General features: G+C 48.1%; 1 pseudogene; it reads right to left on the bottom strand.

Moving 5' to 3' along the window:
• Positions 1–11,759: 11,759 nt before the first annotated feature.
• On the bottom strand, positions 11,760–11,878 carry LOC111747030 (annotated as a pseudogene).
• Between the last annotated feature and the right edge of the window lie 3,886 nt (positions 11,879–15,764).

Here is a 15,764-nt window from a genome sequence, read left to right as displayed (position 1 = left end):
GGTAATCCAAGCTCCTGGCAAGTGCTGCTGTAGGATTCTAGACTCTGAAGGGAACTTATCAGACCAGGAAGACCCTTGCCTGGTAACTCAGCTTCTTGTCAATGGCTGGGGATGGTCTGTGGTTAAATAGTAGCCCAGTGTGGCCTTCATGGAGCTCTGTAAAAAGGCCTATTAAATGTCTGTGGGTTAGCACTCTTGAGAGTGCTCCATGTGGCCGTGCTTTACAGACTCCCTCAAAAGACCCTTTTGAAGAAGAAACCATGAGCTTCTGTTATCCCATCTTGCTGGGAAGGAAACACCACTTTCAAGCTAAATTTTATCCCAGTTACATTGGCCAAATTACTTATATTAACTGGGTTCCATTGGTTGCAAAAATCAGAGACTCACAGATTTGCTAGGAGGCCACATGTGGAAATAACGAGCCTTGGCCCCATTGCTTGATCTCTCCAGGACTCAGAAGATGCAGAAGACCTGACTCTTTGAAGCATGAGATTGTGAATGTGGGTCATATTGGTGCCAGCCCAACATCATTTGAATAGCCTTCCTAAATTAGGAAAATAGGTCATGTTGGGGACATTACCTCAGCAGGGTGGAGATCAGAACTGTTTCCCAGACTAACTTTGCAGCTAAGACACAAGCATGTTACCTAGGCTCTGCCGATTCGGTGCAACAACATGAAGCTTTAATATGAAAGAGTGAAAAGCAGGGAAGCAACTGCTGTGTGGGATTGCATCTTGGCGATGAAGGCAGAGCATGGCAGGGGAGCCTCCAGAGGCAGCGGGGGGCAGAGATGCTCCCAGTGGCATGTGCCAAAGGCAGTGGGATCAAGCCTGTGAACAGACCAGTGGGGATTTGGGTCTTGTTCTTGGTGTAGAGTTTCTATCCCCATTCTCTAACTCTGCCAGGCATTCTGTGAGCCATAAGTATCTTTTAATCCATTCTTTATCTGTTTAAACAAACTAGAGTAGGTTTTGTTGTTTGTAAATAAGAACACTGATTGATAAATCCATTCTGAAAGTATAGTTAGGCCTCTTGGAGACTGGGATCAGAGAGTCATTTGACATTCAAGGCAGCTATTGGACATTAATGTCAGTTCAAGGATCATTACTCTAGAGAGGTTGCACTATTTTGTTTGCGGCTGAGGTGGATATATATCTGTTGTGTTCAATACCCCTCCAGTAATGACCCTTTTCTACTGTTATGTCTTGTGTTCTGGTGGATGGACATCATGCCCTAGATCTAGAGCTGAGCACATGACTCAGGCCAGGCCAAGCAGATCTCTGATTCTGCCTGGTCCAAGTGATTGGTGCAGGGATGGCTACATGTCCCAAGGAGACCAGTGAGAACTGTCGCTGAGACTTGTGCTGTACGCCTATGGAATCACTCTTTTTTTTTGCTGAGGCTGCTATGTTGGAGGGAGGTAAGCATGAAACAGGAAGCCAGTGTTGGCCACCATGTCGAGTGTGGGAACAACCTGCCAACCGAAAAATAAAGCCAACTGGAAGAAAGCAGTGTAAGAGGTAGAGAAGTACTAATTCCTGTTGATATTGTGCATTTGGCTCCAGCCATGACTGAATCTATCCTTAGATTTTTCAATTATGCGAGCCATCCGATTCCTTCATAAATTAATTTGAGATGAGTTTCTGCCACTTAAAATCTAAAGGGCCCTGACTAATATAATGGTGCCTATTCAAATACTAAAATTTTTGGCAAGCATTTAAAAAGATTAAATTTCATCCCTGCTTATCATACTATTCACTTGGTTGCTCTTCAGGCCTGTGTCTTCATTTACAGATAGCGGTTATGGCCCCAACTGTGTTCTCTTCTATACTCGCAAGTCCAAGTGTTCACACATCCTGGGAAACACACGGTTCCATGGCACATGCTTGTAATTATACTCTACCTCTCCCCTCCAATGTGCCAGTTTGGGATTCTCCCGTTGCACATGAAGCACTCCTCTCAACATTCTGTCTGAGGAACGCAGATGTTAACAATATATATCTTCAGTTGCAACAAAAGGTACATCCTCCATCTTGAACACAAGGTGGTATCCGCCTGTGAGGGCAGGCTGCTAGCTCATGTGCAAAGGCATTTGGGTTCAGAACTGCTGGTCCTGGGGCTCTGGCATCAGTGTGACTCAGTGACTGCACTCTTCACTCACTTCTAAGTCTATCTTCATGATTCTTGTCCTGTTACCTGCTGGCTCAGTTTCTCTTTATTTCCAAAATCAATTTCCTGAGTGAAAAATATATAATTTGATTGATATAATTACTATCTCTAATTCTCATTTAGACTGGGTTGATTGAGCTGGCCCACTTCACAGAGTACCGGCTAATCTGTGGGTGGGAGTCCCTGGACAAGGCACCTACCCCGGTCCAATCACATGTGGCTAAGAGAGGTGCGGGTCAGATGATAAAAACACTTTAGCAAAGTCTGGGTGAGGAAAGCTTGGGGACACTTCCCTCCTTAGGGGCTATGACTGGGGAAGTTTTTCTTAGCCAGGAATGGTGAGTGTCATAGCTCATTTGACTGGTACCTTTTCCCATCCTATAAATACAGAACAAAATCATGATAGTGATAGGGATGGGGATGTGATGATGATAGGGATGGGGGATGTGGATTCTGGTATTAGATAAACTTGGGGTCAAATTGGCTCTTTGCGACCCTGAGTAAGTTATTTAACATCCTTGTTCTTCTGTTTCCTACCATGTAAAATGCGAATGATGATGACCTAAATCTGCCCCCAAACTGAATGTGTATATTCTAGCCAGGTGGGAGTTCCCTGGGGAGCCACCAGACCTTTTTGCTAGAGACCTGCTGGGGCTGCCTGCACTTAGGAGCCCTTCCATGTGAGGGTGACAGAAACATCATAGGCTGGCACTGTGGAAATCACCTGTCAGCTCTGTTCCTTCTGCCTCTCTAGGGGCCTTGGGCCAAACGTCACTGGTCCCAGAGGAGATGGGCAAGGCAACAGCTGACATGGAGTGCGTGAGTCTGGACGTGGGCCATTCACTGGGTGGAAAGTGTGTTGAGCACTGGCGGATGTAGTGACCCACCGCTCTCAGTTTGGAGTTTTCTTTTAGGGCCCATGGCTGCCTGATGTTACTGGGCACAGGACTTCCAGTGCAGGGGAAGGGCATGGGGAGGAGCCCCCACCTTTGCCATCCCCCCTCGTCTGTGACCATCCCCTGTCTCTGAGAAAGTGGCTCAACAGGACAAGTCCCTAATCTGAGCTTAGCCGGGCTTTTGTGAAATCCTTGATTTGGGGAACTGGCAAATCTATTAAGAATAGTATCTGGGAGGTGACGGCCCAGGCAGATCTAGGACTCGTAGACTCATCATCATTAGAAGGACTGATGTGCAGGGATTTTCAGTTTGCAGGGAGCTTTCACATGCCTCTTGCCAATCTTAGAACAGACTTGTGGGTTGGGCAGAGTTTAGAGATGAGAAAACTCTCTACAGAGTTTTAAATCTGCAAATAGCTATTGAGGTCATCTGCCTCAACCCCTGAGTTATGTAGATAAGAGGAGGAAAGCCCAGCGAGGGCAAGGCAACAGCTGACTAGGAGCAGTGCTAGACCCTGCTCAGCCATCCCGTCCTTCTACCACACCACGCTGTACCTAAGGCAGGGGAGCCCCGAATGCCCAGGTGGGGATCAGCTCCCGCAATAGTCCTTGGCAGATGGGTATAAAGCTGCCTGCGTTACTAGTCCAGCTTTCAGCTGCCCTAAGGAGCCTCTCTGGGTCTTTGCAAGTCTCAAACTGGGAATATCAGACTTCAGGCAAGAATTCTTCAACCCTGAGGATGAGTCAGCCGGGTTCGGTGAGCATTCCTTGGCCTGTACTGGTTTTCCCAGAATCCCCTAAAGTGTGGCACTTGGTCAGGATGGAACTTGAATGATTTCTCCCTGGTTTTAATCCATCAAAATTGTTGAGCACAAACTATTTTCCCAGCACTGGACTAGTATGTGCCACTCGAGGTCAGGGGCTGTCCCTTCCCTGTTGAAAGACTTGAGTCCTTAGCACAAGTAAGGACTGAGTGGGGGAAGGGGAGGGCATGTAAAAAGAAACTTTATGGGGGGAGGTGGGTGGCAGGTACACTTTCACTTCTCCCAGAAAGGTGGCACCACGGGAGGATGGCCATGCCTACGGTTTGTCTGAGTAGCAGGGCACTGACTGGGAGTGCCTTTTGGGTGACATTGCCTGTACAAGCACACTTCCTCAGAAACACATCTGCTCAACTGCACTAAAACCAGCATCTTTGCTGACTTAATTTAGCATCCATTAAGTTCATATTCAAATGATCAAGCAGGGGAGGGAAGAGGAGGAGTTACAATACCCACAGAGGGCGGGAGAGACATTTTAAAATGTATGAAGATCTGTGTACCAGATGTTTGTTTCACCTAAAGAAAATAAAACAACACAGAGTAAAACACTGCAACCAAACACTCTGACTCTGACAGCAGAAATGGAAAGTTTGGTGTGTTGAAAAACAAAATTCGACAGAGTAAATCTCAATATCTAATTGGTTTTACCAAACGATTTATGCATCCAGCAGCACCCCACCCAGCAACTAGATGGGCACCCCAAGGAGTTGTACAAAACAGAAGGTTTTCATAGGTGGGCAAAAGAGTTATTAAAAAAAGAAAAAAAAAAGGATTATTTTTGGGCCAGGACATCTGTTTTTGGGGGTGAGGGTTTATCATGCAGATTGCCTCTTCTTCCTATGGGGATGGAGAGGGCCCATGTAACAGAACACCTCACTGGGGTTGACCAGAAATTCCTGACTGGTTTGTTAAAATTATGATTCTGGGAGAGGTTTAAACTGCAATTAAATCTAAGTCTGTTATTATGAGCTTTTAGTATGAGTGACGCCATTTTGGGACTGCGCTTTTCTCTTTAACAGGTGTTTCTCATGTTTTGCTTTTCGGTCTACTGCAAGTTCCCACTGCGAGGCCACCACGCGTCTGTCCACTGGTGGGCTCTAGACAGTCATGGGGGTCCCAGCTCTTTGTGTGAGCTATATGGTCGTGGTTGAGGCAATCAAACCCTCCAGAATCTTGAATGACTCGGGGGGCCCTTGAACATGGAGAGCTGCAGATCGTCAGGCTGTGCAGGGGGCTGTGCCAGAGGCAGGCGTGAACCTTGAGGAACATCCAGCTTCCCCTGGGTTGGCAGGGCAGCTCAGGAGGGCTCTCCCTGCATTGCTCAGAAGGCAAGCTGGCTGGAACCAGGCCATCCCCCGCAGTGGGAAGGGCGGCACCCACGCTCAGTTCCTGCAGACCAGAGGCTTCCTTTTTACCCCGTCAGTGCCCAGGGAGCGTCGTGACATCCCACACAATGCCTGTACATCTCCTGTGTGGGAGCAAAGCAGCCATGTGTTCCCCCAGGGACTTGGGGAGAGGGGTCCTCCTCTGCAGCTCAGATTGACCCCGTGGGCCCAGCTCACCCTGCCCCCAGGGGGGATGACAGGATGGAGGACATGTGCCTGCTTGTTTCTTCATGCTCTCCTGTGGCCTTGTGAGTCACCCCTCCTCCTTCAAGCCTATTTCTTAACCCAGGGGTCCCCAAGCCCCAGGCCTTAGACTGGTACCGGTCCGTTGCCTGTTAGGAACAGGGCTGCACAGTAGGAGGTGAGCGGTGGGCCAATGAGAGAAGCTTCATCTGTATTTGCAGCCATTCCCCAGTCCTAGCATCATTGTCTCAGCTCCACCTCAGGTCATCAGGAATTAGATTCTCATAGGCGCACCGGTCCCTCTTGCCAAAAAAGTTGGGGACCACTGTCTTAACCCATGCTATGTGATGTTATAAAATTGTCTCAAAACTGGTTCACTAGGGGAGGAACCCAGACAGAACCTACAAGGCAGGACACCTGGACACAGTATTTACTCACTCATCAGAGATGCTTCTGGCCATCACGCTTGGAACCACAAAGACCCAGTCCCTATGAGCCTTTAATGTCTCTACCAAGCCCAGAGGCCCAATGCCGGGGACGGGGAGATGGGGAGGTAGGGGTCCCTAATGAGCTATGGGTAGAGAACTCCTGTAAGTGGTGACTATACAAGGACTGTGGCTGTTTCTGCCAATGCTCCCGGGACAGTTCTTCTCATTTCTCCCTTCTAAGAGCCACCGCCATCCCAGCTCACCTGCCCGTGACCTCAGCACTCAGCCCATCACTGCCTGCTTTGCCACTCTCAAAGTGGAAATGGAAATGGACAATTCTGCTAGTTTGCTGGGATGCAGTTGTGTATCTTCCTGAAGACTTTGCAACAACCAGCATTTCGCACTGAGCAATGTAAACAGCTCTCTATTCTTGCCAAGGTGGGCTTTTCCAAGCATTTGCCTATAGCTTGTGTCCCTGGGAGAGTCAGCGGCTTTGCTCCCTGACAGAGGAGAAGAGGAGGGTGGTCTGTCTGAAAACCTACCAGGCCCCAATGAGCAGCATGCATGAGCTTAGGCTGGTGGGGTAGCTGGGAAAACAGCCATTGAGATCTCTCCCACCGAGTTCCTTCACAGCTGTGCTCCTTCACATCTCAGGGCCTTGTACCTGCAACTCCGTGTCTGGAATTCATTCACCACACATTTGTGAGCTTCTCTTATACACCAGGTACTGTCTCCATGGTGCTGGGTGAACCACACGATGTGGTGGGGATGGAGAATGGCAGTGAGGTATGGCCTGCGCTTTTTTCGTCTCTGGTACCCCGTGTGCCAGACCGTCACAGTGAGGACATCTGACCAGTGGTTCTCAGGATTGATCAGCAAAGAAACCCATAGGGACACAGGAGTGGGGAGAGAAATGTTCGACTCAGAGGGCAGTCCCAGAGGACTGGAAATTCAACCCCTCTCTTTCCCAATGTTCATCAGAGCAACGGCTCTCCAACTTTTTCACCACGAGCCATAATAAGAAATACGTCTGACATTACAATCCGGTACACACATAGGCATGTAAGTGTACACATATGAATATATATACACAGTGGGCAAAACTTTATATTACTGAACTTTAATATGTATGATGAACTCTGATATATTTTTTATCCTATCCTATCTTATCCTATTCTATCCTATTTCATTTTATCCAAAATGCTCGAATGCATGAATTTTGCCGCCCACTAATGGAAGGCAAATGTCAGTTTGAAAAACACCAAAGTTGGGAAAGAAAGAAAGGTGACAGAAAGGAAGAAAGGTGTGGCAGGAAGAAGTGACAATCAACTCTTTAAAAATGTATTCAATGAACCTTCTACTTAGATTCTTCTATAAATCAAATCAGTCTACTATGAATTTGCATTTACGAAGACCCAACCTTCTGCTTTTGGGTTCATTTAAAACAAAGTATAGCTTACTGGCCAATCCACTCCTCTGCCTGTTTTTGTAGGCCTGTGAGCTAAGAGTAAATTTAAATGGAAAAAAAAAAAATCAAAAGAAGAATAATTTTGCAATATATGAAAATTATATGAAATTCAAATTTCAGTGTCTCTATTTATTGGCTCACAGCCACACTCGTCATTTGCATATCGTCTGTGACTGCTTTTGCGTTATAATGGCAGACTTGAGCCTGACCCAAAAAGCCTAAAATATTTACTCTGTGGCCTTTTACAGAAAGACTTTGTCAACCTCTGGCTTAAAGCATGGTGTTTCTTATGCGAGGGATGGGGTGACCCCCCCCAAAAAAACGATTCTGGTGCAGGGCCTTTGAGGGACCTGCTGAGTGAGGACATCTGGCTTTGCCAGGCTTCCTTCTCAGAGCCTTCTCTTCGGCCAGCAGCAGAGCCCCTTGGTGTGGGGACTCATCCTAACCACCTGACCGGCTGAATGAGCAGATGCCCAGAGACCCCCGACGGCTCTCAGGCACTGAGACCAGGCCCGTGGGATCGGGCTGGGGCCGGGGCTCGGGGAGTGCAGCCTTAGAAGAATTAGCACTGGACTTTTCCACTTGACCTTTCTCTTCTCTCCTGTTTTGCCAGCAACACTTTCCTCTGGTCTTTTTCTATTTTTCTTTGGGCTTATATGGTCTCTGGGTCACAAATTCCCAACAAAGGTGTGGCAAAATCAGTTTTTGAAATACTAATTAATGCCTTTCCCCCCTCCTGGTCTTTTAACGCCCTCTCCACCGCCCCCATTCAAACCCCCCACCAGTCCCAAAGGCCAGGCTGTTCTGTGCCCTTGTCTCAAGGGAGTTGGGATGGGGGAATGGGGAACTTCTTGGTTTTAACTTCAAGGTTAGGGAGGTTCTGAGAACTCTCAGCAAAATCTGTTTTAGGGGACCATTACGGTAGAGAGCAAGGCCCTCCCTCATTCTCGGGGCTGAAGTGGGTGGGGAAGCAAAAGGGGATGCCGTGTGCAGAGAAGTCAATGGCATGAAGGAGGGAGAAACAGCTCCTGAAGACCCAGTCCAGCACTCAAGTCTTGTCAGCAGGCTACCTCAACATCGGCTTCCACTAAAGCAAGAGGAGAATAACAGAAGAGAGGTTAAGTTTCCTCATTTCCCCACACCTCTGGCCTGGACCTGTAGTAACTTTTTATAATTTGAGAGATAGAGAAAGGTTTTCTCCAGGCCCCACCCCGCTCCAAAGGATTGTGGGCAAACTCTTTTCCTCTCATCTTCCAGGTTTAAAAGCTTGACCTGCATTTCACGGAAGTCAGCTGCTGTTCAATTACAGTAGATTGCCTGATGTCATTTATTTTCTCCTGTATACTTGAAGTTAGGACAGCTATAATTTGAAATGGAAATTTATGCAAATACTATGTAAATTAGGTCATTCCCAGATTAACTGGGGGGAAAAATCTGGTCGCCTTAGCAGGCACCATCTGTTCCTTTCTCATTCTTTCCATGTCTGAACCCCAACCCCCTTTCCCATCCACTTTAAAATTTGTTTTCCTATGGCTGTGAAAAGAGGTCTTTCAAGGAAAACAAATCACCCATTAATTTTCCAGGTGGCCAATTCTGATGTCCATTCTGTTGTGGAAAGAGGCTCAGGTGAGTGGCTGGGAAGAGGTTTAGGGTTAACTGCAGGTTAGTGGCACTTGGAGAGAGCTCCTGGGGCTGGCTGTGTTGGCCTGGCTTGTTCTGAACAGAAGATTGGGATCTCAGAGTGAGCTGTCACAGCCACACATCTGCCATGCTCCCTCTCTTTCCTCTTGATCTCTGTTTCCCTTATAATTCTTCCTTTCCTCCTTTTCTTTGCCTTTGCCTGAAGCCCTGGAGGAGCTCTCTTATTCCCTGTTGTGGCAATTGGAGCAGAAAGGTTTGGGAACTGTGCAATCTTGGGAACTTTTGGGTCCAGGTGTATGCGAGTTGGGGGGACTTCAGTGCCCAGGCTTCCCATCCCTTGGCCATGGCTACAGCCCATTCCTGCTTTGCAGCAGTGTCAGCTTCAGTCTTGCTCTGGGAAGGCAGAGCCTAGTATCTGTGAAGCTAGAGGAAGTTTCTATTCTACAACACTTGAGCCCTCCTTTCCTCATAAATGCTGTTAATGTGAGGAAAGTGGAGGGCTCTTGGCTCCTTTGTTCAGCATCACTTTCTCCTTGAAGGTAGTAAAAGTAAGCAGACTCCCCTGAAGCTCATTAGCTCCTCCATCAATGAAGAAGCCTCATGGAACAGAGCTACAGCTGACTCACAGCAAATAAGTAACTTCAGCATAAATACTCTTGTTGCTATTAGCCACCGAGATCCTCAGGTTGTTTGTTATTGCAGCAAAACTTCATGAGAGCTAACTAGCATACCCTCTACAGTCGTCATTAATCTTTTCCCAAAGCCATCTCAAATTTCAAGAAATTCTTTAATGTACTCATGAGATATTTTATCTGTCTGAGGCCAAACAAAAATCAAAGCATCTTCATAAAAATTTGCTTTTTTTCTTGATTCATAATATGACAGTACAAATTGCACTTGTATAAATGGCTTCAAAACTAGATCTCCAGGCAGTGGGAACACTCAGTACAAAGGCCCCGAGGCAGGAATGTAAGGAGCCTGGTGTGATTAGCTCAGAGTAAGCAAGTGGGCGGGTAATAGGAAATGAGTTCTGAGTGTTGGGGGGTGGAGAGTGATGGATGGGCTTGCACTTGGCCCCAGAGAAGTTGCAATTTCAGAAAAGAAGCACAAGGTGGCGCCATGACACTCTTCACAGTCACCCTTGACCATGTATGCTGATGTTAGAAGAGGCTGCGCACACCTCCCCTCCTTCCGCAAAAAAAAGGAGTCTGCCAGGGAATCGAAGTCCAGTAGGGTCTAAACAAATCATAAGCCACAGACTCTTAGAACTAGAACTTTTGAGATCTCCCAATCAAGTCATTAGCCATGTGGGGTCTGTGATGCCTACGAAGGGACTCCAGCATTCTGGGAAGCCTCTGAATTGCAAAATGCATTTTTTCAGGGGAAAACTCCAAAATTTTCATTCCAAAGGGTCTATGACCTCAAAAAGGTAACAAACTTCTGACTCCAACCGGTCCCCTGAGGCCAGACATGAGAATTGCTCAGTAGCAGGCGGCCTGGGCCAAGCCCATTTTACCGGGTGCCCAGGAGACTGGAGCTTGTAAGCCCTGTTCTCTCTCAGTGGAGGGACCCAGAGGATGCCCTGAATCTCCAGGCCTGAGGACACTGGGGCGTCCTTCAAGAGACTAGAGCTTTTGTGACGGGCCTGAAACTCCCATGCACACTCTCTACTATTTTTAGGCCAAACAAAGAACGACCTCGCACACTGATGCACTGCTGGTTCTCAAAAACACCTAGATGCTTTTTTGATAAATAAAATATTGTTGCACTTAATGTAGTTACTGAATTCACAGTCACTTTGATCATTATATAGTATCTCACCTACTGGAGGCTCTATGTAATTCTAATGTATATTGGATTCCACATAAGTTTATTATAATGAGGGGGTTATCTGCCAAATATTTTGAACTAAATGGGAATGTTTATACTCAGAATGGTTGGAACCATGGTCTGTGGTGAGAGAGAAAGGAGACCATGATGTGGAGAAATCTGAAAACCAAGATGTGGGCAGGAGATGGACGCATGGGCCGGAACCGAGACTCGAGCCCATGGGACCGCTCAAGTGGAACCAGAGGCAGAAACCGAGGCTCTTTTCTCTGACAGGGAAGATGCAAATGTTTAATTCAGCATCTTGTTGAAAAAAGAAAAAAAAAGTCCTATGATATACTACTCTACTTACTGTTGGTGTTTTAAAAGCCAATTAAACCGCAAACTTACCAGGGGAAGCCCGGCTTCCTCCTCCTCCTCTCCCTCAAAGCAGTACTCAGAGAGTTCAAGCATCGACCTCAGGGAGTTAGACCTGCAGGTAGGTGGTTCCATGGGGACCCTTTCAAGCCAAGCCATGAGCAGAAGGGGTTCCTTTCAAGGCTTCCTCTTAGCATTTCTGCACTTCACCGCCTAAGCATGACCTCCAGACATGGGCTCAGGGGCCAGAGCTACTGAATATTAATCGAGGGCCTCCTGGGAGACTGCGAACAGGAAAAGCAGGCCAGGTGGGTATCTGTGGAGCCTGTCTGACTTCACAAGATTCAAGTTGCCCAGCTTACTCTGCCGAAACATGCCCTGCCCTGCCCTGCCACCCTCCTTGGGAGGCAGATGTGGACCGACCACTGGCGGAGAGTTTGCTCGTTGTTGCCATTCTCTCTCTCTCTCTGTCTGTCTCTCTGTCTCTCTCTCTCTGACTCTCTCTCTCTCTTTTAGGCGAGGCAACCCTTGGTTGACCTCACAGACTGCAAGGACCTTGTCAGCTTACAATCCTCTATTTTTCACTCCTACAGCACCTGGTCTTCCTAGGTGGTCTCCCATCCAAGTACTAACCAGGCCCGATCCTGCTTAGCTTCTGAGATCAGACGAGATCCAGTATGTTCCGGGTGGCATGGCTGTAATACCTTGTTGCCATTCTCCATACCGACTTCCACTGCCCTCCCAGACCCAACTGTGTCTCCATTGTCCACAGTGGCCTGAACTGACCAGCTCAGCCTGGAGCCCTGCCCAGAGAAGATGCAGGCTACCACGCCATCACAAAGCTATGCTTTGTGGCCATGACAGGAGGGTTTGTTAATAGCTGTGAGATGGTCCCTGGCAGATCCTGACATGTGGTAAGCAGACAGCTCTGTGCTGCTCACAGTATTTTGAGTCCTCAGCTGGATGCAGTGTCCACTTTGTCTGGGATGTATTGCTTCCGCTTCCACATGGCTCCCTTTGGCCTCAGGTTCACTGGCACCTTTCGTGCTGACCCAGAGCAGGGGTAGGGTGGCACAGGCGCGGCAGCTGGGGCCTGGTGCCCGTTGTTGTGCAGATTGGCAGCAATGGCACCATTAAGGTTGTGCAGGGCCCTTACACGGTGGTCGTCCTGGTGTCAAGACATGCTCAGAGCCTGCCTGCCCATCCCCACCTCGGGGCCAGGATTCCTAAACAGCGGCAGGATTCTGTGGGTGCAATAGCCTAGCAGAAGGAAATGGAAGCAAATACCTCGGTGTAGGGAAGAAGTTCTTAACAAAGACACACACACACACACACACACACACACACACCCCATAAGATAAAAGATTAATAATTTCAACTATATTAAATTTGAGAACTTTAATTCAGCATAGATATTTTAAAGAAACTCAAAAGATAAGCCATAAACTGAGAAAAGATATGTGTAACACACAGGTGACAAAGGATTAGAATCAAGACTGTATCAAGAGTTCAGCACTCTTGGCAGAGTGTAGAGAGTAGGAAATAAACAAATGGTTTAGTAGAAAAATGGGCAGAAACCATGAATGGACATGTAATAGAAGAGGAAATACATGGGGTTCGTGAACGCATGGCGATACCAACCTTGTCAGCATCCAGGACAATGCAAGCCAAGATCGCGACGAGATGTCGTTCCTCCAGTGCAGGCATCCGGAACCCTCCTGGCCCGGAGAGCCGTACTCGGATGGTTTTCAGTGACCTGGGGACTTTTCCTGGGAGGCCTGGCCTATCGGGCTCTTGCAGAGCCTCTAGTTTGCCCTTCCCCAAATATCTTCTCACCTAAAGCCCAAGTGGTACCCCTGCCCTTTCCCTTCCAGTGGCGGGGGGCCGATCACCCCGTCTCAGGCAGATTCCCCCCCTATAACCTCATTCTCGGTGTCTTCTCTCAGCTCTTCTCCCAGATCTCAGCCTGGCCAAAGAGGCTGTAAGGACATCTTCAAACAGAAAATCAGCCCACGTCATCTTACAAGCCCATGGGGATCTCAAGGCAAGCTATTTATGACCAGGGAAATATGCTGATGGTTAGCACGTTCTAGACCAAGTCCAGATTAAGAGAGGCTCCCTCAGCTGACCGTAAAGCCCCCTCCTCCCAGCGGCAGTGCCGTGCCACTGGCCGAGGAGAAAGCCACATGTGATACAGGGGCCACACCCCTAACGGGCTGCTCACTCCAGAGTCTTGCTTGCACTTTTCCTTTGGAGACCCTTTCTGATCAACCTTTAAGAACCGAAACAGGCAACTAGAAGAATATCCTGAAATGGCTGGCCCAACGCTTGGAATGAGAACTAAATAATACTTAGCCTGTGGTGAACTTTTGCATAATTATGTGTCCAACAAATAACAAAATATTGAGCAGTGGGGTCTGGGGCCACTTTCAAACTTGGTGCCCTTAGGAGTTGGTGAGACCTATATACAGTCAGCTGTGGTCTGCTTCCCTTGCTGCTGTGCTCTCAGAAATCTATATTGCGGCTCCTCTGTCTCCCTCAGGGCCCACCCTGTGTATATTCCAGGCCAGCCCAGGCCAGCATGGTCGCCATCCTCCTTTATTATGGTCTTTATAAAACAGCAGGGAAGGTAGGTTTTCGATCTGCAGAGGCTCCGCCTGGACAGTCTTATCAACTGTATTATTCCTAATAAGATTTCTTCTTTTTTCCTCAGTTCCTTTCTCTTTTTTTCTGTCTTTCTTTTACTCAACAAACCAAGTTTTCATCAGGTACCATATAGTCTTCTAGGCACTGAGTATACATCGGTGACCAAAATAATCACAAATCCCTGCTCTCATGGAAATGATATTCCAATGGGGGAGACAGGACAGCAAATAAAAAGTGGAACCTATGACATGTGAAAAGTGATGGGCAGTCCTGGGATCAACTTCTATTTGCACAACACTGACCACTGAGCGATAACGAGCGTGGACTGAGCCAGGCACTGCATTCGGTAACTTATGTGCATTATCTCATTTAAATTGCGTAACAACAGCCCATGTGGTAGGTGCTCTTTTCATCCTCAGTTTCCAGGTGAGGAAACCGGCACACAAGAACTCTCCAAGTTCACCCAGCTTCTAGGAAAGGGTGTTAGAATTTAAATCTAAACAGTGGGAGTCTGTCTTCATTCCTACGCCTCCCAGCTCTGCCCTGACCCTTCTCAGCACTCACTCAGTAGCCTCCAGGCCACACCGTAGCGAGGAGGTCACCTCTGGACAGCACCTCTGGATCTCATCACACCAAGGAGGGGGTGCGTAGCCTCTGAACATTTGGGTGATGAAAGGAGTTTTTCAGTGCGTCTGAAATGACCACTATTCTCCTACTGTGCAGAAGGCCTCACCTGTCCTGTATGCCACCATCTTACCTGGTCCTGGCAATGGCTGCCAGGTGCACAGCTCAGGCCCCAGCACGCCCCAGCCTGAAACAAAGCACAAATCTAGAGTGCCTTTGTTGCCCAGGACCCCAACAACGCAGGACTAAGGGAGATCCTGGCTCTGTGGAGACAGCTCGAATGTGCCTGGGGCAAGGCTAAAAGTGATCTCAGACTCAGAGAGGCCCCCATCCCCTCCGTGCTTGCTACTCTTTTCCCAAAGTGGGGTCCGTAGTATGAGGGGTACTCTCCACGTCCCTCCCCTGCCCATAATGGCAGGAAGTTGAACACAGGAAAGAAACAGCTCGCGTGTGTGCGGGTGTGAACTTGTGCATGTATGCAAAATGTCTTATCAAAGCTCAGTCCATGAGGCTGAATAATAAAACTCCTTCCTTCCTGGCCTGGAGTGGGAAGAGCACCAAGTCTATGTTGGAGAAATGAATTTCAGTCCTTCCAGTAATAAGCTGTGCGACCTTGGGCAAGTTGCTAAAACTCTCCGCTTTTGTCTATAAAATGGGGCTAAGAACTTCTTTCTTGCCTGCCTCCTCAATAACTTACTGAGTATGCTTGGTAAACTTTAAAGTGATATGCACATCCATCATGGTTGCAGCAACTGAAATGCGGAATCCCGTCAGAAGGAATCACCGTAAGACTCATTTAGATTTAGGACAACTGGGGGTTAAAATTCCCACTTAGCCTGGCTCACTGGCACAGGCCGCAGTATTGAAAACCCTCCGCTCTGTTCCAGAAGCATTATTCAAAGATCTATCCCCTTCCCTTCCTCTGCTGCCACGAACAGGTGAAAAGCTGGTCAGCCAGAGAAGTGGGCGGGGCTGCGGAGAGCAGATGCCTTAAGGACTGGGTTGCGGGAAGCCCTTCCACAGGGCGGGGCTCATCCAAGCTGTGTTTCAACAGGGCCCTGCTGCACACAGCACCCTTGTCAGGGGCAACAGCTGCAGCATAAGGCCTCTCTCCAAGCTAACTATGAGCCCAGCAGATGTGCCATCCACTCTTCATAGTGACAGATGTGACCCTAAAACCAGTAAGATCTCTGCCCTGGCAGGCTCAGCTGGCTTTCTCACTCTCTCTGGAGGAAAGTTGCTTGGAAAAAGAGAACTCTCATATCCTGGGCCCCCTCCTGCTTGCCATATGTTACTTGGTTTAATCCAGCCATCAGCTC

The sequence above is a fragment of the Pteropus vampyrus genome, unplaced genomic scaffold (genome assembly GCF_000151845.1).
Source record: "Pteropus vampyrus isolate Shadow unplaced genomic scaffold, Pvam_2.0 Scaffold208, whole genome shotgun sequence".
NCBI lineage: Eukaryota > Metazoa > Chordata > Mammalia > Chiroptera > Pteropodidae > Pteropus > Pteropus vampyrus.
The sequence above is the reverse complement of the archived record's forward strand: the minus strand, read 5'-3'. Positions and strand labels throughout refer to the sequence as shown.